Source organism: Mobula birostris, chromosome 3 (genome assembly GCF_030028105.1).
Source record: "Mobula birostris isolate sMobBir1 chromosome 3, sMobBir1.hap1, whole genome shotgun sequence".
Lineage (NCBI taxonomy): Eukaryota > Metazoa > Chordata > Chondrichthyes > Myliobatiformes > Myliobatidae > Mobula > Mobula birostris.
In genome coordinates this window covers 21348780-21361697 of record NC_092372.1, presented here as the reverse complement: position 1 = coordinate 21361697, position 12918 = coordinate 21348780, and the positions used below count along the sequence as shown (strand labels likewise).

At 38.4% G+C, this 12918-nt stretch overlaps 1 protein-coding gene across 1 annotated transcript in view; it reads left to right on the top strand.

Annotated features, from left to right (window-relative positions):
• The window catches only part of celf4 (CUGBP, Elav-like family member 4), a 1368200-nt gene that overhangs the window by 524187 nt on the left and 831095 nt on the right, over positions 1 to 12918 (top strand). The gene's annotated exons all lie outside the window — the stretch shown is intronic.

Genomic DNA, 12918 nt, shown 5'->3' with positions numbered 1-12918 from the left:
TCGCTCCAACAATCATTCTACAGTTAGAGTCACATGGATTTCATTTCCGACCCATTCCCCCTTGATCACATCTACATGTTTTTATACATTAAGCTGCTGCCACATGATGTACAGCTATTCCTAATAAAATGGCCACTGAGTGAGAATGCTAAATAATTCACCTTTTATACTTTTGTTAAGTAAGAAACAATGCTTCAGCTTTGGGGCAAAGGTTATTATTTGTGGTCAATCATACTCAGTGACACTGGGGCAAGCACATGCAGAGTATCTTGGGGTGACAATGTGTCTGTAATCTGAGACACATAAAAAAATCACACTGCAATCAATCAGATGCCTGATAATAATTAATGTATCTGATAAATTGTACATCAGAAGACAGTGTGAGAGTTTAATTGGTAGATTAATAAAAAGGTGGTCAGAATATTATATGAATTAATCACAAAAAGGTGATGAGACTGCTGTCAGAAGGATCTGCTCTGTGAAACCTAATCTCCATCTCATCTTCATTCATACTAATACTGAACAAAAGCCCTCAGGCCATCACATAGAGGTCTGACACAAAGGATAATAAGGAGTAGAACTCTCATAAGTTAGAAATTCAGGAAATGGTTTCTGAATAAGACTAATGATAGAGATAACCATGTATATATTCAAATTGAAAATAACCAGGAATTATTGTCCTTTCTACTTTTTATTTCTTCTTCTTGTTCATTAGGGTTTGGTATCTGGAATGCTAGCTCTGTTGCAGCATTTTTCCTGTGTGGTTCTACTTCAAATGGTGAGCTTCATGAGAAGTATTTGCAGTTCATTGATGATGGAGGATATCACAAGCAAAATTTATCGGGGTCTCAGCTGGGGCCAATGTTTTCCATCTGGTTCCACTGAAAATAGTGAAGAGTTGACCACGAGGCAGCTGATCTGTTCTTTCACTACTATTACTCCAGAAGATTTGAGCTTTTCCTCCAACACCATGACTAAAAGTTATTGCAACCTACTCAGATTTACGTTTCCCAAAGCTTAAAAGGTGTTAGTTATCTTCTCACCTACATTCAGAATCAGAATCAGATTTAACATCTTTGGCATATGTCGTGAAATTTGTTATTTTTGCGGCAGCAGTAAAATTAACAATATATAATAATAAAAAAGCTGTGAATTATGGTTAGTATAAAAATAAATATATATATGTGTTAAATAGTTAAATTATTCCAATCACCAATTTTTTGGTATTGTCTAATTTCTACTTAGTTATCCCATCAGTACTAACTAATGGTCTTTACCTCTTGCTTTAGTTTCTCGAACTATGAAGTTAACTTGATTGAAACTTCTCCATGTTTGGCAAAATATTATCAGCATTATATCAAAATAGATTTTGCATTTTGCTAAAAAAATTTAAACTATCTTAAACATTAATTCTGAATTCACAGATATAAAATAAAAGTCGCAAAATATGTTTTGATTGCAACCAGCTGTCTCATAAATGTGTTAAATATTCAATAGGAAATATCTACAGGCTGCTTGCTATGTATAATTCTGAAATCAAGAATATTATAAGTTGTAAAGAAATAAACTGATTTGATCTCAAAATGTAGAAATAATAAAAGTGATGTGCATTAAATCTACCAGATTTAAATCATGAGCTGGTTATATCTGGTATCAGAAAAAAGGCATCTTTTGGGATATTTTTGTATAAATATAATGTTAGTTGGACAGATTTGGAAAATATAGTGTTATATTGCTGATAATTATAAAAACAAACTGAGCTAGATGTTATTCTTACTGCAATAAGATTAATATACCAAATCCCATTCAAATGTTAATACCTTCAGCAGAGATCACTTGGGTGTCCCCTTATATTAGTGTCCGGAAATGTCGCTTAACCAGTTATTTTGTTTTAAGTATAAAATATTAAAATGTAATTTTGTTCCCACAACATAACAATTAAAAATGACTCTTTATTAAATATTAATGACAAAGTATGCCATCTCTCTACAGGATGCCATGTGTAAATGCGTTCTGCACACCATTTCCAATGTCAGCTGATTATGATTAGAATTTTTGTTTTTCAATTTTGTGCAGCTCTGATATGAATCACAGCAAACTGAGTAAATGCCCCTCCAGAATCAACTAAATATTTCTGTGTGATGATAATGTACCAACTATTAAGGATAATTGTGTGACTGAAGGAATCTATTTTCTTCACTCCATAGGTGTGTTGAAGTCAACACACACCTTCACCAACAGATGGAGCTTCATTTTGATGACCCCGGCTCCTACCTACTACCACCTACACCAAAGATTGCAATAACAGCCAAAATAAAACGCTTTGACCATCTGTGTTCAGCTGGTACTTTTTTGTGTAATCTCTCAAAAAAAAGAATAATTCATCTCAAGAAGTTTCTGAGGAGATCAATTACCACATACCACAATATACCTACTGCAGTGTAAGTCTTGCAAAAGTACTGTACTGCGCAAAAGTCTTAGGTGCATATATATATATAGCTAGGATGCCTAAGACTTTTGTACAGTACTGCATATGGCAATGGAGAGCGGAGCGTGAGTTTGTAAATCTGGCAGGAGCAACAGATATTGGGAAAGACGAGGGTGGAGCACTGCAGGAGGGGTGTGCGACAGGTGGCAGAGAAGGCGTGCCGGAGACAGGCGGCATGGCATAGATGTAGACACACCCAGCCCTGATACACCAATTTGGAATCAATCAATTGGGTTCAATCAATTGTTTGATTCCAAGCATTGGTTTATTGATCATCACAGAATGTTTCTCAGGTGCTTCCCGCTCCTCCACTCTCCCTTCCCTTTTTCCCAACTGTAATTCCCCTCTCCCTGCCCCCTTCCCACACTCAGTCCATAATAGAGACCCATATCAAAATGAGGTTTATCATCACTCCAATATGTCATGAAATTTGCTTTTTTTGCAGCAGCAGCAGCAGCAGTACAGTGCAATAACATAAAATTACTACATTACTGTGCAAAAGTCTTAGGCACCCTATCTATATATATGTACCTAAGACTTTTGCACAGTACTGTAGATGTTCCATTAGTTTATGCTAACGATTTCAAAAAAATATGTGCCCCGACAAGGAGGGTGTATTTTATAAACAGGAGTTTAATGTGTTTAAAGCACATATCTATTGGGAAAAGGTAATACCGCACTTGTATGCAGGACTATTAGAAGACAAATATTTTTGTAGTGTAGGCTCAAGAAATTATATTCCTTTTTCCATGCTATTTTATGTAAGATCTATAATTAGTTCAGATCTCTTATTTTAGCAGGTTTAAATGCTGTAATTATGATTAATTACTTTTTATCCCAGTTTTATATGGACTCTGGCAAATCAGCTAAAACAAGCTGTCTTGTAGATTACCTATTTTTTCAAAAAACATATATCAAACCATCATTGTTTACGTTTACCTGTATGATATAAATTCCCTTTTTTAATAGTACTTTCATCTATTTCTCAAATCAAACCTTATAGTCTTTTTGCCTAAAGTGAAACAGATACTATTTTTTCTGCCATTGTTTATAAAGCTGGCATAAGAAGTTTGAAAAGAATTTTAACAGGAATGGAGAAGTCGAATGCTAACTGCCTTCATTGAGGTTAAATATACATATTAAGCTTGGACAGGACCATTCGGTTATGGATTTAATATGTGTCTTTCATAATAGATGAGGAAGTGGAATAGTTTCTTTGTGCTCGTGCACGTTTTATGAAATCACAAATTAGATTAGAGTGACATGAGCATGCATAGTCCATGGTGGTTCATAGAAATGACACGCATCATGCCTTGGCTTTTGTCACTTGCATTTGCCAGGCAAGTACATGGCTGGTTGCTAGGCAACCGGGTGGTCTTGTGTTTATTCAGGGACAATAGTAATCAGGCAGGCCTTCAGCACAAGGTAGCAAGTACTATAAAAGCAGGGCTGAAGTCATTTCTCCCTATTGGAACATTTTCCTGCCATCAGTGCTTTTAATTAATGTGACAAAGCGTTCGCTTGAGCATAGGTTATGTACACTAACTCCTTGGTTTAAGCACATCTGCTAGTAATAATTTACCGCATCTACATCAACTCTTCGAGAAAAAAAACATGTTTGATTATAGTCATGAGTTTTATAGCTTAAATGACCCATCTGTGTATCTGGGACCTGATTTTCAAAAACGCTGTGATGCCAGCAGGCTATTTGCAACATGCATACAGCTGAGAACTGGCCTTGTGACATTTGTTTAGCAGCAAACATAACATCAAAGAGCCAGATGTGGTGTGTTGAGGGATATGTATCGTTCCAGGGCCGGGGACCGAGCTGAGACAAATCAGTTCTTTTCAAATCCCGCAAAGCTCAGCAGAGACCAATTTTATTGCAAGTCGCTTAAAGCCGTATGAATGATGCTGTTTGGAAAGAGGTGTTCAGAGTAGGATTTCCTGTTCCGTAATGTACATAGTTCTGATCTCTCTCACCAACACACTCCTGTAATATGACTTCTGAATTTGTTAGAAACCAATCAAGTTGTACTTTAGCCTGCTTGCTTCTGTCGTTCATGTAGATAACTGGCTTTGTCGCTGTGGACTCACTTTCATGGCCTCCAGTTCTGAATGTTATTTGCTTACTTTTATGGCTTGCATGTTTTTTCCCTGCACATTGGGCATCTGACTTGTCTTTTTTTAATGGGTTCTATTGGCTTTGTTTGCTTTGTGGCTGTCTGCAAGGAGACAAATCTCAAGATTGTATAATTTATATATACTTTGATAATAAATGTACTTTGAACTTTATTTATTTAGAGATACAGTGTGGAACAGGCCCTTCCAGCCCAATGAGCCATATTGCTCGGCAACCCAGCTATTTAACACTTGCCTAACCACAGAACAATTTGCATTGACTAATTAACCTACTAACCAGTATGTCTTTGGACTGTGGAAGGAAACCATAGCACCCATAGGAAATCTACGTGTTCACAGGGAGGAAGGTACAAACTCTTTACAGGCAGCAGTGTTACTGAACACCAAACTCCAATGTCCGTGCTGTAATAGTGTTTATCTCATACAACCACTGCCAGAGTTAAAAATGACGACATTCTCGTGGATTCATTGAGGACAGAAACTTAGTTTGCATTGCTATTAAATATACAACTACCAACAGTGCAGGACCACTGAGATAACCAAAGTCAATACTCAGTAAGTCTTAATCTGCATTGAGCATCTAATTCTCTGAATGTTGAGTGCATCGTTGATGTTGACAACGTTAAAAGTAAATTATGTTGACTATGCTGAATATTCAATTTAGTGATTGTTGACTCAGCAAATCAACATCTCCAGTCTCTGGCTGTATTTATATTCTCCAAGAATCTCCTCCAGTTCTTCATCAGCTAGCCTTTCGTTAAATATGTTTGTAAGAGTCACGCATCTGTTTTCAATCTGCATTGTATTCTGTGTTGTGCATTTATTATGTTTATTATAGTAGCTAGTCACATGGGTGGGGGTTGATAAAAGCAAAGAGTTTAGATACATATTCATACTTTGTTCTGGTCAGTTTTTAAGTTGGCGACTGTCAGGTGCCATATCTTTTTGCTGACTCCTTAATTACGCTTAACTTCACTTAATTACATTTGACATCACTTAACTCTACATAACTTCGCTTACGTCCGCTAGTATGTTTAATATTGCTAGATTTAGTTTGATAAGTTTCATTGCTTCAAGATCGTATGTTTTGCTAGATGCTAACAGAGGATCGAATACGTTCCTTCGACTTTTTTGAACATAATTACTGGATCGATCAGAGGGCGTGTCATACAGGATAACAACCCATGCAAGATCTCCAGCAAAGGCACTGGTTGGTTCAAGTATCCCCAACAATGTTCAAATGATATCCACCAACCACTTAAGATGATATTGCAGTTCAGATTCTCATATCAAAAAAACACACTCAGAGTCCACTTTATCAAAACATTTCATAGTTTTACTATTCAAAATGGGCCACTTCCTGACCATACCTAGAGAAAGGAAACTCAGGCATATGGGTATAATCATATATTGCTGGCTTCATCATTACAAACCCTTTCCACTACACTAACTTATTTTTACAGTCTGGGAACTGTACACAGTCCTCTTTTATTTATTCAAAGCTCAATGCACTCTTACATATGCTCATGACTTTTCACTATGCCTTTATAAATAAAGTGGAGGAAGACTATCTTCTTTGAACTTGCAATAAAGGTCAGTGAACTTGTGCAAGTATGTCAGCTGTGCTCGATGCACCAACTTAGGGAGGTATAAAGCTAATAGGTCAGACACCAATATGCAGGACCACTGATACACAAACACTTAGAATGGCCAGTGGTTCCCTACTGAGCAATCTGTTAGCCATCAAAATACGCTGAAACAATGTTTTCTCCCATTCCCAGTCTAATATTTATAAAATCAGACAGAATATAAACAGTCCCCACCATAAAACCGAGCTACAGTTCTACAGATAGATGGAAAGAAAAAGTTTTATGAGCAGCTTTAAATTTGTTCCATTCTGTGGTAGAAGTGGACAAGATGATAAGTGGCATAGGTGAAGAGAATGGCCACTGACTTTTTCCTAGGCATCATTTTAAGGGGGTTGGAGGAAGTATAGGGGCATGTCAGCAGTAGGAATTTTACAGAGAGTGGTGGGTGTGTAGAATGTGCTGCCAGAGTTGTTGTTAGAGGTGCATGCTATAAGGACAGTTAAGAGACATTTAGATAGACACACCAATGGCAGAGAAATGGCCACCTCTGTGGGAGGGAAGTGTTAGACTGGTCTAGGAGTTGGTAAACAGGGCGGCACAACATCATGGGCCAAAGGGCCTGTACTGTGCTGTAGTGTTTTATGTGATATGCAACAAATTTATAACTATTTTCGAATTTATTGAAGAATAGATTGTCAGATGCACAATTATCCCAAAGGGATTTGTGATTTATAACTATTCATCATCATCATCATCGTTCTGTGCCGTGTCATATGACGTGAGCAATCATGATGACTGTTCTTGGCAAATTTTTCAACAGAAGTGGTTTGCCATTGCCGTTGCTTAATGGGTGGCCACAGCCATTATCAGTGCTCTTCAGAGATTGTCTGCCTGGCATCAGTGGTCACATAACTAGAATGTGATCTGCACCAGCTGCTCATGTGACCATCCACCACGTGCTCCCGTGGCTTCACTTGACCCTGATTCAGGGCTAATCAGGTGCTACACTTTGCCCAAGGGTGACCTGCAGGCTCGCGGAGGGAAGGAGCGCCTTACACCTGCTTTGGCAGAGACATATCTCCACCCCACCACTCATTGTAACTATGATCAGAATTAGAATCAGGTTTACACATGTCATGAAATTTGTTCTTTAGTGGCAGCAGCACATAAAAAGATAGATTACAATGATAAATAAATAAATAATACTAAAGAGAAAAGTGAGTTAGTGGTCATGGACCACTCAGAAATCTGATGGCAGAGGGAAAGAAGCTGTTCTTAAAATGTTGCTTATGCATCTTCAGGCTCCTGTACCTGATCCCCGCTGGAATAATGAGAGCTGGGCATGTCCTGGGTGGAGAGGATACGAAAGGGTTGGATGCCCCCTTCTTGTCATCTTCTTGACGCACCACCTTTTGAGGACATCCTCAAAAGTGGGGAGGCTTGTGTCCATGATGGAGCTGGGTGTGATTCACCGAGCCCCCTGAGAGTGATGTTGATCTCCCTGCCAGTTCTGACCTCTTGCAAGGTATATCAATAAATAACTAGTGTGTAAAAAGAGGAAAACAGTGAGGCAGTGTTGATGGGTTCATGGACTATTTGGAAAAGCTGCCAACATTAGATTTGCAGTTTACTGTCCTGGACTGTTTTTTTTTTCAGCAATTCTTCATGCTGCTGGTTATGCAAAGGTTAATGAATTCTGAATAAACGCAGCACCACAGCTTTAAGATTAATGCAAATTTGCAGAAACCTCTGGGCACACTTCCTTGTGTGTGCCAAAAATTAAACTCCTGTTCAATGAGGTGTGAGTTTGTGCCATGTCAGAAATGGAAAAGGTACATTGTTAACAAGTATGTTTCCTGGCTAAAGTAATTCCCAGTAAGCCCATTAATGGGATTTCTGCCATCTTTTGGGATGCCCTTAGCCATTTTGAAACTCTCCAATTTACCTGAAGTGATAACAACAGAGCAGAGTTTCTTTTTACAATTCAGAGTTGCTTTTTATTTCTGTTGACCTATGAAGAGCAGAATTTTTAAAATCATTGTATATAGGTCAGAAAGGACAAACTAACGGTTTTCTTGTCGTGACGAAGGGTCTCAGCCTGAAATATCAGCTGTTTATTCCTCTCCATGGATGCTGCCCAACCTGCTAAATTCCTCCAGTATTTTGTGCATGTTACTCAAAAAAACTAATGTCATCAGGCATGGGCTCACTAACTATAAAACTGATCCGGAAGTGATATTTAAGGAAATCCACCCTGTATGTAAATATTTTTGCTTGAACAGCCAATCAGTATGTGAGTTGCTGGGGAGTTGTTTGCTGTGTTCCCAATCACTTAGCTGACAACACATAGAAATGGAATGTAGAACAGCACACGTCCTTTGGCCCACAATGTTATGCTGACCTTTTAACCTACACAGAATCAGGTTTATTATCACTGGCATGTGACGTGAGATTTGTTAATCTAACCTATGTAGCCCATAGGTTATCCATGTGCCCATCTAAAAGTCCCTCAAATGTGCATAATGTCTTCTCCCAACCCAGATAGTGCTTCCCAGGCGCTTACCACTCCCTGTGTTAAAAAGGTTACCTCTGAGATCTCCCCTAAGCTTTTACTGAAGAAGCAAGATGTCATCTTGGTGCTGGGCACTTGAGCAGAGCTCAATCCCTGACTAAATTGTGATGCTTGCAAATAGATACGATAAAGTAAAGGATCTTGTGTGATGCTCTATGTTCATTTGCTGAAGATGGCCTTTGAATTGTATCAGGTGACTTTATGAAACTGTTTGTCCAAGGCTCAACCAACAGTACTAACATTTATTTGTGAGCTTTTTGAGAGTTGTCCAGCTCAACCTAATTGGTTAACTTTTATGAGTGATCTAAAGAAGGAAAGAGTTGGTCTGTCCAATGGCAAATTCCACCAGCAAGATTAATGAGTGAGTGAGGAGGCCAGGCAACTCAACATCAATTGCCATGGAGAGAGAGCCAGGAAGTCAAAATACATTCTTTTTCCCTTTAACATACTTTATACTTTATTGTCACCAAACAATTGATACTCGAATGTACAATCATCACAGCGATATTTGATTCTGCGCTTCCCACTCCCTGGATTACAAATCGATAGTAAATATTAAAAATTTAAATTATAAATCATAAATAGAAAATAGAAAAAATGGAAAGTAAGGTAGTGCAAAAAAACCGAGAGGCAGGTCCAGATATTTGGAGGGTACGGCCCAGATCCAGGTCAGGATCTGTTCAGCAGTCTTATCACAGATGTAAAGAAGCTGTTCCCAAATCTGGCCGTACGAGTCTTCAAGCTCCTGAGCCTTCTCCCGGAGGGAAGAGGGATGAAAAGTGTGTTGGCTGGGTGGGTCGTGCCCTTGATTATCCTGGCAGCACTGCTCCGACAGCGTGCGGTGTAAAGTGAGTCCAAGGACGGAAGATTGGTTTGTGTGATGTGCTGCGCCGTGTTCACGATCTTCTGCAGCTTCTTTCGGTCTTGGACAGGACAACTTCCATACCAGGTTGTGATGCACCCTTTGCAACTTACTGCCCTCCCTCTTCCCCTTCTCTCATTCACCACACCTTCAATGCATGAGTTTTGTGTCCCTTGACAAGGTGTATTTTTAGACGGCACATCTGGAACATACGGTGCGAGTGAATGAGTGGAGTACACAGACAGATATCCCATGGAAATTACTTTTAATTGGCACTTGACTGTTAAATCTGCAGGTGTCTGTTCTTAACACCTCCAAGCAGGTTAAACCATCTTAATCGATATCTAGACCAGAACTGCATGCAAAGTACAAATGGTCAGACTGCTGAAACTTTCTCATGGCTGCTTTCACCAAAATAACATCTTCAGATTTTCCAGCAAGCCGGTGATCAAACAAGACTGATTGGTTTCAATCCTCATTGGCACAAGACAATTAAGCCAATAACAGTGTCTTGTGACCCAGTGATTCACTGCTACCAGGTAATAGAAAGCATAACCATTCTGGGTGTAGGTGACAAACGTGTGCTGCAAGGATAATTTTCCATAATCACACTCCTGTTAAGGAATTGTGTCGACCAAGGGATTATAAATTCATTGCACTGCCCATTACATTGCTATAGCAAAGTAACGGAAAATCAGTTTGAGAGGATTTATACCCAATCACTTGATATCTGTTGTTGGAAGTTGTGAGATTGTGTGCTCAGGTAATGGGTCCTTTCAGTTGTTCTGTACCAAAGTTATTCGGTGAAGGGGGGGCGGGATGTCGGGTTACAAGTTAGTGTTGTACCTTGCCTGCCTGGAGCACTGTTTGAATACTCAAAGTGAACAAATTATTCCCAAAGCTTTCAAATATCCTTTTTATCAACAAACTAAACTGAACTGGCTTTACAAAGGGAAGTGATGCAAGTTATCTCTGGAAAGAAAATCAAAAAGTATAGATCCTGGAATCTGCAATAATAACAAAATACTGGATTGGAAACACTCAGGAAGATGTGATGAAAGATCTTTGACCTGACAGATTACCTATTGTTTCTCTTCCCACAGTTGTCGAATATTTCTAACATTATCTAATTGCACTGTTTTAGTAAAGAAGTTATCTTGTCTCCCTTAATGAAATTTTAAGCTTGCTCAAACAATTGATCAAAGGGGCTTTTCCCGAACTCATAAATCTGAAATAATGGGCTCACGATGCAGTGTCGCCATTCACTCTTCTTTGTGTTAGAACACAGAGGGCCTACCTTACTGGCCTTAAGATTCCTAGAATTCAACAAGATGTACAATTTAATAATATACTTAATTACAACAAATGCAATTTAAAAATTAAACTAAACAGAACTATTTATTAAGTATCACTTATCTTCCTCATGGCCTCTTAATACACAGCCCCTTATACACCACTGATTTCAATAGGATATCAAAATCTGATCCATGTCTAACCCATAACTCTCATGCTAAAATTTATCAAGAGGTCGATGATATCTGGGTTTGGTGGCATGTATGGAATCCTTTGATTTACTTTAATTTCATTTGGATGTGTTGGCAGCGAGCAGAGAGATTTAGCCCAATATAACTATTAAGCTGATCAGAATTAAAAAGAGAACACTTTTCTTGTTTTGGTTGAAGGCCTTTATCAGATAAGTCATTCAGTTACATTTCATATTTTTAAATTTCAGATTTTAATTTTATCAATTTTATGTTGGGGTGGGTGTGGAAAGGATGCTTCCGGTAGTTTGAGAGCCTAGGACCAAAGGGCATAGCCTCAGAGTGAAAAGATATCCCTTTAGAACAGGGATGAGGAGGAATTCTTAAACTGGAGGGTAGTGAATCTGTGGAATTCCTTGCTCCAGATGACTGTGGAGGCCAAGTTTTTGGGTATACTTAAAGCAGCGGTTGATAGGTTCTTGATTAGGAAGGATGTTTAAGGTTACAGAGAAAGGATAGAGGAATGGGATTGAGTTGGAATAATAAATCAGCCATGATGGAATGGCCTAATTTTGCTCCTATGTCTTCTGGTACAGTGTGTTATTAGTTTGGTTTGTCAATACAGGATTGTGGCATCACTAATTGCATAGTTCCTGTTTACAACAGCAGTTCATGGTTAATTTAGAATCAGCATTGAGAGAAGTGCAACCCTCTTGTGCTATTTTACCACAGTGGTTTATACAAATGCTGCTCTTTATATGACTCTACATATCCTTAATATCTAAACCTTGCTTTTGCAAAAACACGCTGATATATTAGTTCTTCTACTGTTTTTGATATTGTGGCTTGAATACTGTTTTAAATGGAAGTGTTCTTATAAAACATCCTTTGTTTCCTCCACCAGTTTCAACCACAAATTCAACCATGTTTATACAACAGTTTAGGAAATGTGGGGTGGAATCTTTTCCATAATAAAAGGCCTGCATCATTGGATGTTGTTTTTCCAATGACAATTTGGCTTCCTATCATCCGTCCATATTTACAGTTTGATGATTGAGGCAATAGGGCTGATTTTCATACTTGAATGCATTTGTGCTGTATATGCTTCAGTCTCAGCAAATTCCAAATCAGTATAACTTGCACCATGTTGTTAGGAGCTCTCCTGATAAGTAAACCATGTCAGCCAAGGCTAACAGAAGATGTGATAACCAGAACATTTTGAATCAATCTCTGTTAACGCATCTGTACAATGGGTCACTGTGTCCCGATTAGAGGACAGAAAATTAACTAGGCTTCTGTTTCAGATTATTATCTACATATATTCCATTGTCACCTCATTAAAAAATACTTTGAGGGCATCTGGCTAAAAAAGGTCAGACGCTTATAGATAATAACCTTATTCTGGCTAGTGGCTCAAAATAGGCAATAGAAAATCTGCAGCTAATTTAAAGTCCCCTGATTTTCTATTGGAATTGAATTGAACACAAAATGGGATAGAATTATCCTGCTGTGTCTCGCTCTCTTTCCTCACAAACCTCTAAAGAACACAATTTCCTTTAAATTAATCAGTCACCCTGCAGTTATTTTTAGTTCTCTTATATATTGTGGAGAAGCAGAATATAAAACGTGGACAGTCAAAATTATCTTGGGCAAGGTCCTGCCTGAGAGTGGATCAGATATACCAGTCACTTCCCATAAGATGTTCTATTAATCCTGTCACACTGAACTCATTTTAGGTTTTGGCAACTTCTTCCATGGATGAATGATAAATCCTATTGGGTTTT